General features: G+C 48.4%; 1 non-coding gene across 1 annotated transcript; it reads right to left on the bottom strand.

Moving 5' to 3' along the window:
- Positions 1-6,117: 6,117 nt before the first annotated feature.
- TRNAG-GCC (transfer RNA glycine (anticodon GCC)) lies at positions 6,118-6,189 on the bottom strand. Its single transcript has one exon. It is a non-coding gene; the product is annotated as a tRNA-Gly (tRNA).
- Positions 6,190-17,179: the final 10,990 nt, after the last annotated feature.

Here is a 17,179-nt window from a genome sequence, read left to right as displayed (position 1 = left end):
AAAAGGAGGGCCTGGGGCTTTAAGGAACAAATGCCCTCACTGGCCATTGCTAGGCAACTACAACAGTTTTCCCAGCATTCCAAGCTTGGTTTCTGTCAGTAAAAGTCATGAGGAGGCTGTTTTGGTCTTCGAGGAAGGGCTCATCAGGTCCAGGCCCAGCAACAACCACTGGTTGACTTGCTACCACCCAACTTGCATGACTCACCCAGGCCTGGCTGCTTGCTACTGTTCAACAGCAGCCAACCTATGAATAAGTCAGTATGGTGCGGTGGTTTCAGACCAGGACCTCAAATTCCCATTCTGCTGTGGAAACTCCCTGGGGGACCTTGGGCCAGTTATACAGTCCCCACTTACCTTACCTCACAGGAAGGGATGGATTGGCCATTAAGAGGATCAGGATGCTTCCCAGTGGACCGATGCCTCACCCCACCTGGGCCAAGCCAGCTCCGTGACCAAAGGGCTGGGCTTAGCCTGCCCAAGTCATGTGCAAGGCAAGGCTAGTTGGGGAGGCGGCACCTGGCCTGAGTGAGGGCAGGCTGGAGAGTCATCTCCACTGTGTTGGAGTTGCCAGGTCCTAATTGGGAAATACCTGGAGATTTTGGGGGTGGAGTCTGAGGAGGGCAGGTTTTCGGAAGGGGAGGGACTTTGATGCCATAGAGCCCAATTGCCAAAGTGGCCATTTTCTCCAGGTAAGGTTGCCAGGTCCCTCTTCGCCACCGGCAGGAGGTTTTTGGGATGGAGCCTGAGGAGGGCGGGGTTTGGAGAGGGGAGGGACTTCAATGCCATAGAGCCCAATTGTCAAAGCGGCCATTATCTCCAGGGGAAGAAGAAGAACAGTTGGTTTTTATATGCTGACTTTCTCTACCACTTAAGGGAAACTCAAACCGGCTTACAATCACCTTCCCTTCCCCTCCCCACAACAGACACCCTGTGAGGTAGGTGAGGCTGAGAGAGTGTGACTAGCCCAAGGTCACCCAGATGGCTTCGTGTGTAGGAGTGGGGAAACAAATCCATTTCACCAGATTATCATCCGCCCCTGCAGACATTGTAATAGCGGGGGCTCTCCAGGTGCCACCTGGAGGCTGGCAATCCTAGTGATAGTGCCATAGAGTCCACCCTCCAAAGCAGCCATCTTCTCCAGGAGAACAGTTGCAATTCTGGGAGATCTCGGTTCCCAGCTGGAGGTTGGCGACTCGAGATCCTTGTGTCTATTTTGGTCTCCTTGGGAAAAACAGGCCGTCACCCCATCATTCCTCCAGAGCCGCTCTCTCCTCTCCCCCCTTCTCTCAGCTCACTCCCCTGGCCTTCAGATTAAAACAATATATGACAAAATCTCACCCGCTGCTTATTGACGCTGGTAATTACACAAGAATTAAAGGGGCTTGTGTGTCTTGGAGCAACCTCAAAAGCCTGTGGTATTCCCACACATGCACACAAGGGCTGTGGGGTCTCGGCGGCTCTCAGAGGCGCAGCGGCTGCCAGCCGGAGATTTCCTACTAACGTGACACAATTATGGCCCACTTACTAAATGCTTCCTGTCCAGCGGCCGAGCCAGGAAAAGTGCCCATTGCAAGACAACGGTGCAGGAACGCTGCGGGCCGACACCCCCCAAGGGTGGGGAGGTTGGCAGAGGGTTCCCCCCCGGATTCCTCAGCGAGTGATCGCACCCAGATGGATCTGATGTTCCGTTCCCCCTCGGCAGTGGGTGGAGCAGTGAACAGGAGGGCGACGTCATTCTGATCAAGCCACGCATCTGTCATAACAACTGTTGTAAACCCGTGGCCCGCCAGCCATGCGGCGGGGAGCCCCCCTCCCTGGGATTACTGCCAAAGAGTGAACAAGGAAGACTTAACCTCACCACAACCCTATGACTCCTTCCAGTCTCACAACAATCCCCATCTAATTGCCAACTGCCAGGTAGTAGCAGGAGATCTCCTGCTATTACAACTGATCTCCAGCTGATAGAGATCAGTTCACCTGGAGAAAATGGCCGCTTTGGCAATTGGACTCTATGGCACTGAAGTCCCTCCCTTCCACAAACCCTGCCTTCCTTAGGCTCCGCCCCAAAAACCTCCCGCCGGTAGTGAAGAGGGACCTGGTAACCCTAGAGGGGAGGGACTTCAATGCCATAGAGTCCAATGGCCAAAGCAGCAATTTTCTCCTGGTGAACTGATCTCTATTGTCAGCAACTGCCCTATAACTAGAGGTTAAAATGGTTAGCTTGGGGAAAAGGCGGTTAAGGGGAGACATGATAGAGGTCTATAAAATTATGCATGGTATGGAGAAAGTACACAGGGAGAAGTTTTTCTCCCTCGTAATACTAGAATGTGGGGTCATCTGCTGAGGCTGGAGGGTGAGAGTCAAAACTGATAAAAAGAAGTATTTCTTCACACAACGCGTAGTTAAATTGTGGAACTCCCTGCCCCAGGATGTGGTGATGGCTGCCAACTAGGAAGGCTTTAAGAGTGGAGTGAACATTTTCATGGAGGACAGGTCAATCTAGGGCTGTCAATTCGGTTTGTCCCGAACCGAAAAACTGCCGAATTTCCCCCGATTTGGCGGTTTCCGGTTCGGGATGAACCGAATTCAAAAAAGGTGGGAAACGGGGGGAGCCGAATCCCCCGACTTCGGGGTGTTCGGCAAATAAATTAGGCAAATTTGGGGTTCGCCCCCCCCCCGCGCGGCCGGGAGGCACAGATCTGTTTAATGGGCCCCCCTGAGCGCCTTCAGGGGGCTTCCATGAAGGCGTGCGGGGGCCCCTTTAAACAGATCTGCGCCTAACAGCTGTTAGGTGCAGATCTGTTCCCCCGCCCCCACGCGCCTTCAGGGGGCTTCCCTTCATGGAAGCCCCCTGAAGGCCCGCGGGGGGGGGATTTCCCCCCGAACTCCGGATCTCGCCTGAATTTCGGGGATCCGAAGCAGGGGAGTTCGGACTTCGGCACGGCCCGAATTTAAAAGGGCCAAATTTTTCCAAAGCCGAACTTTACCGAATTTTTTTTTTCAACAGCCCTAGGTCAATCCATCACTATTAGGCAAAATGGATACTAGTCATGTTACATACCTATTCTCTCCAGGATCAGAGGAACTTGCCTATTCTATTAGGTGCTGTGGAACACAGGCAGGAGAATGCTGCTGCAGTCGTCTTGCTTGTGAGCTTCCTACAGGCACCTGGTTGTCCCCTGTGTGAACAGACTGCTGGACTTGATGGGCCTTGGTCTGATCCAGCAGGGCCTTTGTTATCTTCTTACGTTCTTATGTCTGGAAATCAGTTGTAATAGCAGGAGATCTCCATCTAGTACCTGGAGGTTGGCAACCCTAATTACTACTGATCTCTAGGCTACAGAGATCAGTTCACCTGGTGAAAATGGCTGCTTTGGAAGGTGGACTCTATGGCATTCTACCCTATTGAAGTCCCTCCCCTTCCCAAACCCCACCTTCCTCAGGCTTCACCTCTAAAATCCCCAGGTATTTCCCAACCCAGAGGTGACAACTCTAGAGACTTTGCTATCTGCTGGTTTGGAAACACAAATTGCTCTGATTGAACAATGCAGGCTGATTGGGTATACCCCCTTCAGGTGGAATTCCATTTCCTTAGCAGGGTTGCCAGCTCCAGGTTGGGAAATTCCTGGAGATTAGGGGGTGGAGTCTGGGGAGGGGAGGGTTTCCACCTTCCATGTACTAGCTGCAGATCTTGTGCTATTACAACCAATCTCCAGCCAATAGAGATCAGATCACCTGGAGAAAATGGCCGCTTTGGCAATTGGACTCCATGGCATTGAAGTCCCAGGTGAACTGATCTCTATCGGCTGGAGATCAGTTGTCATAGCAGGAGATCTCCAGCTGCTACCTGGAGGTTGGCAACCCTACATGCAGTCCACCTTCCCCAGCAGCCATTTTCTCCAGGATAAGTGGAATAGCATTTTAAATAAATAAATAATAAGAGGTTTTTGTAGTCGTAATTCTGGGAGATCTCCAGTCCCCACCTGGAGGTTGGCATCCTGACTCAATTGAAAACCTGCACTGTTGGGGCTTCCCTGCTGATTCCCAGCTTTGCCATTTCCCCCAAACTATGAGCTGGCCAAGAAGTATGAATTTCAATTGCTTTTCCAAGCCAGCCTCGGGGGACTTCTTTGCCAGCGTCCCCCTCTTCGGCGAATGGTTTGGGCAGCCCTGGGAGAAACTAGCCTGGTCCCTTCAAGCTGAACTTTTGCTGTTTTGCGTTGGGGGAGGAGAGGTGTTTTTTTTTTTTAAATGAAATGTATCAGGTTCCAAATTAAACACTTGGAAACTTTCCAGCTTGATTACAAGCCCATCTAAACCACGCCGAGAAAGGAGCGACAGCAGGATGGAGCGGGAGAACCAGGTAGGATATTTTTAGCTTGAACGCTGAGGGCGAAGCGACATGGGGGACCTGCAAAGGAATGAGGGCAATCCCAAAAGGGAGCTCATGATTGCTACCACAATTGCCAAAATCAATTAGCAATTACTATTAGAAAAAAGAACTGTTTCAGAGAGTGCCTTTTTAACGTTGTGGGAGTTCAACATATATTACGTCGGAGAAGAAGAAGAAGAAGAAGAAGAGTTGGTTTTTATATGCCTACTTTCTCTACCACTTAAGGAAGACTCAAACCGGCTTACAATCACCTTCCCTCCCCCTCCCCACAACAGGCACCCTGTGAGGTAGGTGGGGCTGAGAGAGCTCTAAGAGAGCTGTGACTAGCCCAAGGTCACCCAGCTGGCTTCGTGTGTAGGAGTGGGGAAACCAACCCAGTTCACCAGATTAGCCTCCGCCGCTCATGTGGAGGAGTGGGGAATCAAACCTGGCTCTCCAGATCAGACTCCACCTTATGAGCCAGCGGGGAGTAGTGGTTAAGGTGTCAGACTAGGATCTTGGGCCAGTCACACACTCTCAGTCCTGACCCTGACAAGTATTTGGATGGGCAACCTCCAAGGAAACCAGGGTCGTGACGAGGAGGCAGGCAATGGCAAACCACCTCTGAACGTCTCTTGCCTTGAAAACCCTACTGGGTCACCATAAGTCAGATGTGACTTGATGGCAAGATCACTGGACACTCTCAAACCGCAGAGTTTTCAGCAATTCCTAAGAGGACTGATGTCACTTGCGGGTTTTTGATGGAAGAATCCTGGATGGAGGAATCGTGGATGGAAGTGTCTGGGTGCCATTACAGGGCAGGAAAATTTCGTCGTAATTTTTTTCCATTCAAGGGCATCACTTGGGGGACAGGCTATAACTCAGTGGTGGAGCATCTGTTTGGCATGCAGAAGGTCCCAGGTTCTATCCATACTGTCTCCACCAGTGGTTTTTTTAAAGGTTCATGTAGTAGGCGATGTGAAAGACCTCTACCTGAGACCCTGGAGAGCTGCTGCTGGTCAGAATAGGCAATACTGACTTTGATGGACTGATGCCATATAAGGCAGCTTCATGCATTCATGTGAATTTTCCACTTAAGCCACCAAAATATCCTGGGACAGCCAGAGGCAGTCTCATTCCCAAACTGTGTTGTCCTCAAAGTGATGCTGGAAAACCATTCCCCCTCTTCCAGTGTTTCTTGGAATTACCCTTCCTCTTTTCCAGCCCAAGGAGGAAGGGTTTCATTGGATTCCTTCTGGCCAAGACAGGTGTTGGTGGTTTCTCTTGAATATCACGGGTCAAGGAAGAGTGGATTCTTTTGCACGGTAGGTCTTCGAAACCACTTGAGGTTGGCAAAGCATCGCCAGCTAGCCTTGTGCCAAGTGAGGATGTGGTTCTGAGGGAGGATACTCTGTCGAATGCCAAACACACGCACAAACACAAAATTGGTCTGAAGGAGCAGCTGGAAGGAAGAGAACTCTTCCAAGGCACTCAGCAAGGAGATGCAGCCCTTAACTGCTTATTATTACAAAATCCCCAGCTCAGTTTCAAGGTCCAAGGATATGGTTGAAGGGCATGTGATATTACAGCCAAGCAGAGTTGAACACATGAACACACGAAGCTGCCTTCTACTGAATCAGACCCTTGGTCCATCAAAGTCAGTATTGTCTGCTCAGACCGGCAGCGGCTCTCCAGGGTCTCAGGCTGAGGTCTTTCCCATCACCTACTTGCCTAGTCCCTTTAACTGGAGATGCCGGGGATTGAACCTGGGACTTTCTGCATGGCAAGCAGATGCTCTACCACTGAGCTACAGCCCCTCCCTGTTGGTTCCGGTCAGTGCCTGGTTGGGAAATCTTGCAAGAATTTAGAGTTCCATGATTGAAGGAAGGCTGGATAAAAAGGCAACAAATGATCTCTAACAGTAAAGCCAGTCTTAAGCACAGTTAGTAGTATGTAGGGGGTGGGAGGGAAGGCAGCATGAAATCGTCCGATTTTGTCAGACCTCAGAAGCTAAGCAGGGTCAGTAGTTGGAAGAGAGACACACACCCCCAGGAAGACTCTGCAGAGGAAGGCAATGGCAAACCACCTCTACTTCTCCCTTGCCTTGAAAGCCCCTTGCTGGGGGTCACCATACGTGATGGCACTTACCTACATAGGAGCTGGGAATGCCTTCTCAGGTGCAATATGGATAAGATCCCAGAATGCACCTTTTAAGTCCCATAATACAGATCTATGAAAATAATGTGGTTTATGTGTACAGTTGAGAATCATTAGTTACCCTTTCAAAATGGCAGATGAAAACCCTTAGCTTGCTGGGAAATTCAGTGAAGCCTTTGTGTCTTCATTGGCTTTGTGTCTTCAGCCTAATCCAACAATGGCCAACCACCTCAGTTCATCTTTTGCCTTGAAAACCCTACTGGGTCACCGTAAGTCAGCTGCAACTTGGTGGCCCTTTCCACCAACACAGACTTGCTGTATGTAAGCAAAATCAAAAGCAGGATTTGGCAGCCAAAATAGAAACGATAAGAAACTCAAGCCTATAATCAGATGGCAGAGTTCCAATTGCTTCAAACCCTGATTAAAGGTGTGCTGGTATAATCTTGATATTGTATCTGAACGTAATCAAAGAGAGGAACTAAACAAACCTTCCACAGCCCACAGTTCTAGAGGCCACCCTTGCTCCACTAGTCCCCAATTTGCCGAACGCCTTCCCATAGCCTATCCCATAGGGTTGCCAACCTCCAGGTAGCAGCTGGAGACCTCCCACTATTACAACTGATCTCCAGCCAACAGAGATCAATACCTGGATATTTTTGGGGTGGAGCCTGTGGAGGGTGGGGTTAGGGAAGGGAGGGACTTCAATGCCATAGAGTCCAATTGCCAAAGTGGCTATTTTCTACAAGTGAACTGATGTCTATCGGCTGGAGATAGGGTACTAATTTCCAGGTACTAGCTGCACAACTCCTGCTATTACAACTGATCTCTGGCCAATAGACATCAGTTCCCCTGGAGAAAATGGCCACTTCGGCAATTGGACTCTATGGCATTGAAATCCCTCCCCTCCCCAAACCCCACCCTCCTCAGGCTCCACCCCAAAAAACCTCCTACTGGTGGTGCAGAGGGGCCTAGCAACCTTAGCTGGAGATCAGTTGTAATAGCAGGACAACTCCAGCTAGTACCTGGAGGTCGGCAACCCTGCCGTCTAGACATCAGGAAGAATTTTCTAACAAAGCAGTTCCTCAGTGGTACAGGTTTCCTCGGGAGGTGGTAAGCTCTCCTTCCCTGAAGGTTTTTAAGCAGAGCAATGGTGATTCTATGACCTTAAGCAGATGATGAGAGGGAGGGCATCTTGGCCATCTTCTGGGCATGGAGTAGGGGTCACTGGGGGTATGTGGGGGAGGTAGTTGTGAATTTCCTGCATTGTGCAGGGGGTTGGACTAGATGACCCTGGTGGTCCATTCCAACTCTATGATTCTATGATTCTATACCCTACCTGGAGGCTGGCAACCCTGGACCTCTGAGCTGGCTGCTAGACGCATCCTGACAATGTCATTGCTTGGCCCAGTCAGAAATGAAGCACAGTCAGCTGCCCTTGAAGCCTGTTCTTCTAGTGCCAAGAGATGTTGGAGAGGCCTTGTCCTGAAGGCTCTGTTTTGTCCTCCTAATGATTTTCCCAGGACCTGTAGCACTATGTTAAAAAGAAAAGAAAGCCTTGTCTGCTGGAATCTCTTGCTTTGCTAGCTCACTGGAGAGTTCCTTTTCTGGCGCAGGCATGTGATTGCTGAGTGCCAATGACTCAGACCTGGCACCGAGGGAAGGGGGCTCCCCGGAGAGTCGATTGCTCGCTTGGTAGGTTACAAAGGCCGTCCGCATGAATTGAATGTTGTTGGATGGATTGGCACCCCGAGCCGGGAGTCAAGCCGGATTGCTAGCAGGCTCCCCGTTACTCCGGAAGGGAACAAGAGACTTAGGCACTAAAGCGGCTTAAGAAAATACCAGCTCTGGGGAACTAGGGATGACAGCCTCCAGGTGGGAACTGGGGACTCCCCAGAATTACAGCTCATCTCCAGACGTCAGAGATCAGTTTCCCTGGAGAAAATAGATGCTTTGGAGGGTGGACTCTGTGGCATTGTTAGGGTTGCCAGGTGGGTTGTTTTTCTGGAGGTCAGGTCCCACCTGGAAGTTTTTTTGGGGCAGAGCCTTAGGAGGGAGGGGTTTGGGGAGAGGAAGGACCTCAACACCCTAGAGTCCAATTGCCAAAGTTGCCATTTTTTCCAGGAGAATTGATTTCTATTGGCTGGAGATCAGTTGTAATAGCAAAGAGGGTTGCAATGAAATACGAGTGCAAAATTAGAGAACATTGCAATGAAATGAGCAAGTGTAAAGTGATGCATATTGCGGCAAAAAATCCCAACTTTTCACATATACACTGATGGGATCTGTGCTGGTAGCGACAGACCAAGAAAGGGATCTTGGGGTGGTAGTGGATAGCTTGATGAAGACGTCAACCCAGTGTGTGGCTGTTGTGAAAAAGGCAAATTCCTTGCTGTCCATGATTAATTAAGGAATAGAGAATAAAACTGCTGCTATCATATTGCCCTTGTACAAATCTATGGTGAGTCCACACTTGGAATACTGTATACCGTTCTGGTCACCACACCTAAAAAAGGATATTGCAGAGCTTGAGAAGGTGCAGAAAAGAGCAACCAAAATGATCAGGGGACTAGAACAGCTGCCCTATGAGGAGCGGTTAACATAATTAGGGCTGTTTAGCTTGGAATGAAGGCAGTTAAGGGGAGACATGATAGAGGTCTATAAAACTATGAATGGTGTGGAGAGAGTGGACAGGGAGAAGCTTTTCTCCCTCTCTCATAATACTAGAAGGTGGGGTCATCTGCTGAAGCTGGAGGGTGAGAGATTCAAAACAGATAAAAGGAAGTATTTCTTCACCAACGCATAGTTAAATGGTGGAACTCCCTGCCCCAGGATGTGGAGATGGCTGCCAACTTGGGAGACTTGAAGAGAGGAGTGGACATGTTCATGGAGGAGAGGGCTATTCATGGCTGCTAGTAAAAACAGATAGTAGTCATGATGCATACCTATTCTCTCCAGTGTCAGAGGAGCATTCCTATTATATTAGGTGTTGTGGAACACAGGCAGGATAATGCTGCTGCAGTCATCTTGTTTGTAGGCTTGCCAGAGGCCCCTGGTTGGCCACTGTGTGAACAGACTGCTGGACTTGATGGACCTTGGTCTGATCCAGCAGGGCCCTTCTTATGTTCTAACTATATCAAATGTGTAATATATAGGGTTGCCAGGTCCCTCTTTGTCACCGGCAGGAGATTTTGGGGGTGGAGCCTGAGGAGGGCAGGGTTTGGGGAGGGGAGGGACTTCAATGCCATAGAGTTCAATTGCCAAAGCCGCCATTTTTCTCCAGGTGATCTGACCTCTATCGGCTGGAGATCAGTTGAATTAGCAGGACATCTCCTGCTACTACCTGGTGCTGTATATTTGTTTAACTACCTGGCAGTTGGCAACCCTAGTAATAACGTAACACAGCCAGATTACAAAATTAGAAACTATTGCAAAAAATTAATAAGGATCCATACCGCAAACAGCACCATGGAAATAGCCTAAACATTTCCCAGACATTAAAGCTACAACCTTTATAATTCCCTTTATAAAAATGGACCAATATAAGGTGGGAGGCAACCCTTTTACCCCATCAGCTCATTACACACAGGTATATTATCAAAGCAGAGCTACGATTTGTAACTCAAGAGGGTTGTTCCCCTGCCTAAGGGGGACATCTGTCTCATTCCACATAAGCTAAGGGGAAGCACGACAGATGAACGGCTAAGGAAGCAGAATTTCAGGGAACAGCGGGGATTTGCCTGTCCAGAAAGAGAGAGGGAAGCCAGAAACCTGCCTCCAAGGATCACCTTTATGGAGTGTGCAGAAAATGCCCGTCATCCTGGAGGATTGCGGGGATTCTGGACCCATCATTTTAAAGACCCTCTAAACAGGTATGAAACCTGGACTGTGTCGTCTCAAAAGCTGGGGGTCTGGAACCCTGAGGCATCTGAACATTATCTGGAAACACAGATTGGAAATTCAGATTTTCCCTCCGAAGGCCTGGCAGCCTTTCCTTTCTTAAAAAAAAAAAAAAACTTCCTTGCAATACGTTACGTGACTGCTAGAAAAGAGGTTCATTAATTGTAATAAGAGTCTGAAACTCATCTGAAACTCATCCACTTGCCTGGCCAATGTTCTGGCTAATAAAACAGCCGCTTTCAGAACAGTAAATACTTGGGCTCCGCTGATTTTAAAGGCCATGGGGGGATTGCGATGCCGTGTTTAGAGGTACAGCTTAGCAGTTCTTCTGCATTTCCAGAGGAAACATAGCAAAGGGGGAGAGGACTGGGTATAGAGAAAATGAGCAGGCTAATTTTCTTCTCTTCTCCCCCTAGGGCTGCCAACCTCCAGGTACTAGGAAAAAATCGACACCTCTGTGTATAAAATGTAGTCACACAAAGTCTTAAACAGATGGGCTACACCATTAATATAGCTGCACAAGAAATCATATTAATAGCACACAACAATAACCGTCCACTGCATCAAAGTGCAGAGCTAAGACCATACACAAATATAGCCATGAGATTCTCAAATTCCAAAAGATGTGTTCTATACACACAAAAAGAACAGTAACTGTACTTCTTATTCCTATACACAGGTGCATGTAGCAGGTAAGAAAAGCAGTCTGTAATAAATCTTCTTATTTCTATTCACAGGTAAGTAGTTTATTCCAAGGCAGGAAGATCACTGGTTGATGGGGAACGTAGACCAAGTGTCTTATTTCTTCAACCATTCCTTTCCTTACAGCTTAACAATACATGATTTGTTGTGCAGCTATATTTATGGTGTAGCCCATCTGTGTTAGACTTTGTGTAACCTCCAGGTAGTAGCTGGAGATCTCCTGCTATTACGACTGATCTCCAGAGATCAGTTCACCTGGAGAAAATGGCTGCTTTGGCAATTGGACTCTAAGGCACTGAAGTCCCTCCCCTCACCAACCCCTGCCTTCCTCAGGCTCCGCCCCAAAAACCTCCCGCTGGTGGTGAAGAGGGACCTGGCAACCAGGTGCCTGGTGGTGGCAGGCAAATCCCCAGCCAGTTGCCACATCATGGAACTTGGGTGGGGCCAAGAAAGTGCAGGAGGATGGCGCAGGTGCGGCAGAGCCCTGCCCCAGCCCCTGCACGTGTTGGGCGCCATGACGCGCAGCCACGGGGAAGGACAGGTGCCGCAGTGGCTTCCCCGCCGCCCGCCGTCCCCAGGCTTCCCCGCCGCCCGCCACCATTCCCAGCCACCCCGACGCTCAGCTGGCCAGTCCAGCCTCGCTCACCACCCAGGCCACCTAATCAGCTCCCTGGGTGAGTGAAGGTCCGCACTTCTGGTTGTAAACCGGAAGTAGCGTGCGCACGATCCCCGAGCTCTGTCCCCAAAGCCTCCCGCTGGAGGAAAGGGAGGACCTGGCAACCCTAGGGCAACCCTATGTTCAAGGCATCGTGTGCCCATTTTAAGATGCACTGGCTTCACACCCAATTCTGCAGCAGCCACAACGTTTTCCTGTGCCACCTCTAGAGGAGATGAATGTCCTATAGTAGCACTGGGGGAGATTTATATTCCATCCTTCCTGTTCTTCCTAGTGTGTAGTATTGTGCACAGGTCTGGTGTCATTAGGCCATAACTAGGTATGGTAGGAATAGGGTAAGTTGTGCGTAGGGTTGCCAACCTCCAGGTACTGCAGGAATCTCTGGCAATAACAGCTAACAACACTGACAATGCTAGTGAAATAACAAGGTGTATTTGTGCATCACAGAATAGCAAAGGACTAACAAATATTTACAATATATACAAAAAAAATATATTTCAATAGTCCACATAGGTACAAAGTTCCAAAGAATTGCTGCAATGGCAATGTTGCAAAGGCTTTTCTTGATTAAAGGTGAACAGGAAGACGATCATTTCTTTTTTCTTCTTCAGTTCCGTTCAATGTAATTTCTCAATGCATGCATGCAAGTACATCCAAATACAATTTTTTCTCCCATTCAGGATGAAAGAGCAACTATGTAAATTTCAATGAGTAAATTCCAATACAGGATTCATTGTATCGATTGCATAGTTGCACAGACGTTTCTACTAGATGAGCTGTTCCCAGTGGGAGAAAAATGGGAGAAAAAAATCGTAGGATTTTTTCTCCCACTGGGAATATATATTGTATATATTGTAAATATTTGTTAGTCCTTTGCTATTCTGTGATGCACAAATACTCCTTGTTATTTCACTAGCATTGTCAGTGTTGTTAGCTGTTATTGCCAGAGATTCCAGCGCTATCTTCCTTACCTTAGGTATAAGTGCAGAGCTGTTTATTTGGGTTGCTCTAACCTCCAGGTACTAGCTGGAGATCTCCTGCTATTACAACTGATCTCCAGCCGATGGAGATCAGTTCATCCGGAGAAAATGACCACTTTGACAATTGGACTCTATGGCATTGAAATCCCTCCCCTCCCCAAACCCTAACCTCCTCAGCCTCCACCCCAAATACCTCCTGCCGGTGGCAAAGAGAAACCTGGCAACCCTAGTTGTGCTACCCAGGTAGGCCTAATTGTGGAGCGTCCTGAGGTGCCATTCCTAAGACAGCCCATCAAGCCTTTGTCCAGTGAATTGGTTGCCAGACTCCATGGGGCACTTGGAGATCTCCAAGAATTATAACTGATCACCAGACTGCAGAGATTCTTTCCCCTGGAGCAAATGGCTGCTATGAACAGTGGACTCTTCAGATATGCAAGGAGCAAATGCAAGGTAAAAGAGGCGAGGGACGATCATGAAGGAGAGGGCTATCCATGGCTACTAGTCAAAATGAATACTATTCATGATGCATCTGGGCTGCTGGTGGACATGGACTGAGATGTTGTTGAGAGGCACCTGGCTGAGTACAAATCCCCTGGGGCTAGATGGTATGCACCTGCGAGCACTCAAAGAACTTTGTAGAGAGTTTGCATCATCCTTTCCCATCATCTTCAAGACCTCTTGGAGGACGGGAGATGTGCCACAAGACGGGAGGAGAGCGAATGAGAGAGCTGTTCTCTCCAGTCTCAGAGGAGCATGCCTATTATCTGAGGTGCTGTGGATCAGAGGCAGGCTAATGCTGCTGCAGTCATCTTGCTTGTGGGCTTCCTAGAGGCACCCTGTTGGGCACTGTGTGAACAGGCTACTGGGCTTGCTGGATCTTGGTCTGATCCAGCATGGCCTTTCATATGTTCTTATGAATGTTATCCCAATCTTCAAAAAAGGAAGGAACGATGACCCAGGAAACTACAGGGCAGTCAGTCTGACCTCTGTCCCAGGGAAGATACTGGAGCAGATTTTAACCGGGTCAATCCACGAGCATCGGAAGGACAACTTTGTGATTCGGGGAAGTCAGCATGGATTTGTCCCCAACAGGTCCTGCCAAACTTGGGAGTTACCGCACTTTGTATTCCCAGCAATGTATTAAGAGTTTGAAAATGTTATAAAAAACATCGCTTTAAAAGGGTTTTTGGATACCACGGCTTATAAATGGTTGGAAGACGTCTCCACAGCTAAAAGGGCCAAACAAAGTGCGAACAGTATTTTTTATAACGTTTTCAAACTCTTAATACATCGGTGGGAATACATAGAAAGTGCAAACAGTATTTTTTTTATAACATTTTCAAACTCTTAATACTTCGCTGGGAATACAGGTGCGGTAACCCCTCTTGTTTCCTTCTTTGATCGAGTGACAAGCTTACTGGATTGTGGGAACTCCACCGACGCTGCTTACCTGGATTTCAGTAAAGCTTTTGACAGAGTTCCCCATATGTTCTGATGGGTAAACTGGAGGACTGCGGACTGGACTCTGGGATCTAGTTCAAGTCTGGCATCCCGTTTTCATCAGTGGTCAGCAGGTAAGGCTGCCACCAGAAGAGTTCCGAAACAAGGAACATGTGAGCCCGTAAAAAGAAGTGACATCTTACGGATGTCAGTACATGACCAATACTTTAGAAAAGACTGTACTTGTAATGTACTAAATTGAAGTTGCTTTTGACAGTAATGGTACAGCTCTTCTTTTCCATGAGTAATCCTTCAGTAAATAAATAAGGAACAGTTTATTCAAAGAAGGAACAGGTGGCAATTCTACCAATCGGATGCCTCCAAGAAGCTCAACAGCAGGCATGAATGGCCTCTTCTGTTCCCCCAGCAACTAATATTCAGAGATTTGCAGCCTTGGCTAACAGCTAGGGGTGCCAGTCTCCAGGTGTGATAGGGTTGCCAACCTCCAGGTACTAGCTGGAGATCTCCTGCTATTACCACTGATCTCCAGCCAATAGAGATCAGTTCCCCTGGAGAAAATGGCTGCTATGTCAATTGGACTCTATGGCATTGAAGTCCCTCCCCAAATCTTTCCTTCCCCAGGCTCTGCCCCAAAAACCTCTCGCCGGAGGTGAAGAGGGACCTGGCAACCGTAAGGTGGGACCTGGGGATCCCCCAGACTACAGAGGTCAGTTCCCCTGGAAAACAATGGCTGCTTTGGAGTGTGGACACTGGCATTGCACCTCATTCATGTCCCTGTCCTCCTCACGCTCCATCCCCAAATCTCCAGGAGTTTCTGGACCAGCCCTGAGCGGCAGGCCAGAATTTGACAACCTGAGCTAAAGGAGGAATCGGCCCTTCTGGAGAACAAGCATTCTTTCAAGAGGTCTGGAATCTCTTCCAACCTTCCCACCTTTGCATTACGATCTCTGAAAATTATCGTCTTCTGCTACACGTCTGTACCTGATCAGAAATCCGGGGAAGCAGGGGAGTGATAGAAATTCTCCCTGGCGCAAGTCCATGGAAGGTTATGCTGCAATAAAATGTGTTCGTCTTTGAGGTGCCACAGGGCAATTTGGTTTTGGCTGTGTCAAACTAACGCAGCAAACCGCTGGTATTTCCTTACCACTTGCTGGAATGTTCCAGTGGCTCTTCATGTGGGTTACACGCCCATTATGGAAAGTCACCATTTGGTATATGATTGACCATATGAATGTACTCAGCGATCTCAGGGGGAATTTCGTTTAGATCCACCATCTCCTCAGTAATACATCTCCTACTGGGTTCGTACTGCTGGTGCCTTCTTCCTTGAAGACAATTTAATGCATTCAAAAGTCAAGTATGACACACTGTTAGGGGCCCTGAAGCTTAAGCTTCATTAGTTTCATAGTAGATCCGCCACTGCCTTGGTGCGGCCCTCCAACCCCTCCTACTTCTCCCTCAATAGCCATTGTTTCTTCCTTCACTTTCCACATGGACCTGCATGGAGTCAGACATATTTACAGATCTCTCCTGTAGAAACGACATATCATACTTGCCCTCAAGTGACATCGGAATAGCTGGCCGCTTGTTTAGGGAAATGTATTCTTTAGATTAGGATTTCTATCTTCCTATCAAATGCAACAAGAATGTGAACAGAATCTATTTGAATCTACACTGCTCAAAACCTTGGGGAGGGACTGTGGCTCAGTGGCAGAGCATCTGCTTGGCATGCAGAAGGTCCCAGGTTCAATCCTTGGCATCTCCAGTTAAAGGAACTAGGCAAGTAGGTGATGTGCAAGACCTCTACCTGAGACCCTGGAGAGCCACTGACGGTCAGAGTAGACAATACTGACTTTGATGGACAAGGGTCTGATCCAGAAGAAGAAGAAGAAGAAGAACAAGAGTTGGTTTTTATATGCTGACTTTCTCTACCACTTAAGGCAGAATCAGTCCGGTTTACAATCACCTTCCCTTCCCCTCCCCACAGCAGACACCCTGTGAGGTAGGTGAGGCTGAGAGAGTGTGACTAGCCCAAGGTCACCCAGCTGGCTTCGTGTGTAGGAGTGGGGAAACAAATCCAGTTCACCAGATTAGCCTCCACCACTCATGTGGAGGAGTGGGGAATCAAACCCGGTTCTCCAGATCAGAATCCACTTCTCCAAACCACCGCTCTTAACCACTACACCACACTGGCTCTCTGGATCCAGTATAAGGCAGCTTCATGTGTTCATGAGAATAAATGTAAGTTTTGCCTTTTTTGCAATTAACTTCTTGGGAGAATTTGTCTTACTGCACTCAATGTCACGCTTCCATGACTGGGAAAACTCTGCTATATTAACAAAATATACCCAATATCTACATGGCTACTTCCTTATTTTATTCTCATGACAACCCTGCATGGTAGGTTAGGCAGAGAGAAAATGACTGGCCCAAGGTTACCCAGCAAGCTTCTGTGACAGAGTGGGGGTTGGAACCTAGGTCTCCCAGATCCCCACCTGACTCTCTAACCACTACACCACCCTGGCTCAAAATTTCACCCAGGCTCTGCCTGCTCCATTTTACAGCACTTCTCGAGGCTGGAATTATAACAGATTCTCCCTCACAAAGAATGCCGACTCTATGCAAGGCACTCTTCTGTTTATTCTCATCTTAACTATAAAACCTGGCCATCGCTGCGCTGAGGATATTATTCCTTCTGAACGCTCGTCTTCCCAGCACCCCAAAGACAAAATGATGTTGATTTATGAAAGCCACAGAGAAAATCCTCCCTCGAAAAACAGAATACAAGAGAGATGGTTTTCACATTACCCACTTTTCACTGACATAGGCTGGAAACCTCGGGAACAAATCATATTTTTATTCTTCCATAAGGAATTTGTTCATTTCTGTGCCAACATGAATCTCTCTCTCTCTCTCTCTCTCTCCCCCCCCCCC

Source organism: Euleptes europaea, chromosome 11 (assembly GCF_029931775.1).
Source record: "Euleptes europaea isolate rEulEur1 chromosome 11, rEulEur1.hap1, whole genome shotgun sequence".
In the NCBI taxonomy this organism is placed as follows: Eukaryota; Metazoa; Chordata; class Lepidosauria; order Squamata; family Sphaerodactylidae; genus Euleptes; species Euleptes europaea.
The sequence above is the reverse complement of the archived record's forward strand: the minus strand, read 5'-3'. Positions and strand labels throughout refer to the sequence as shown.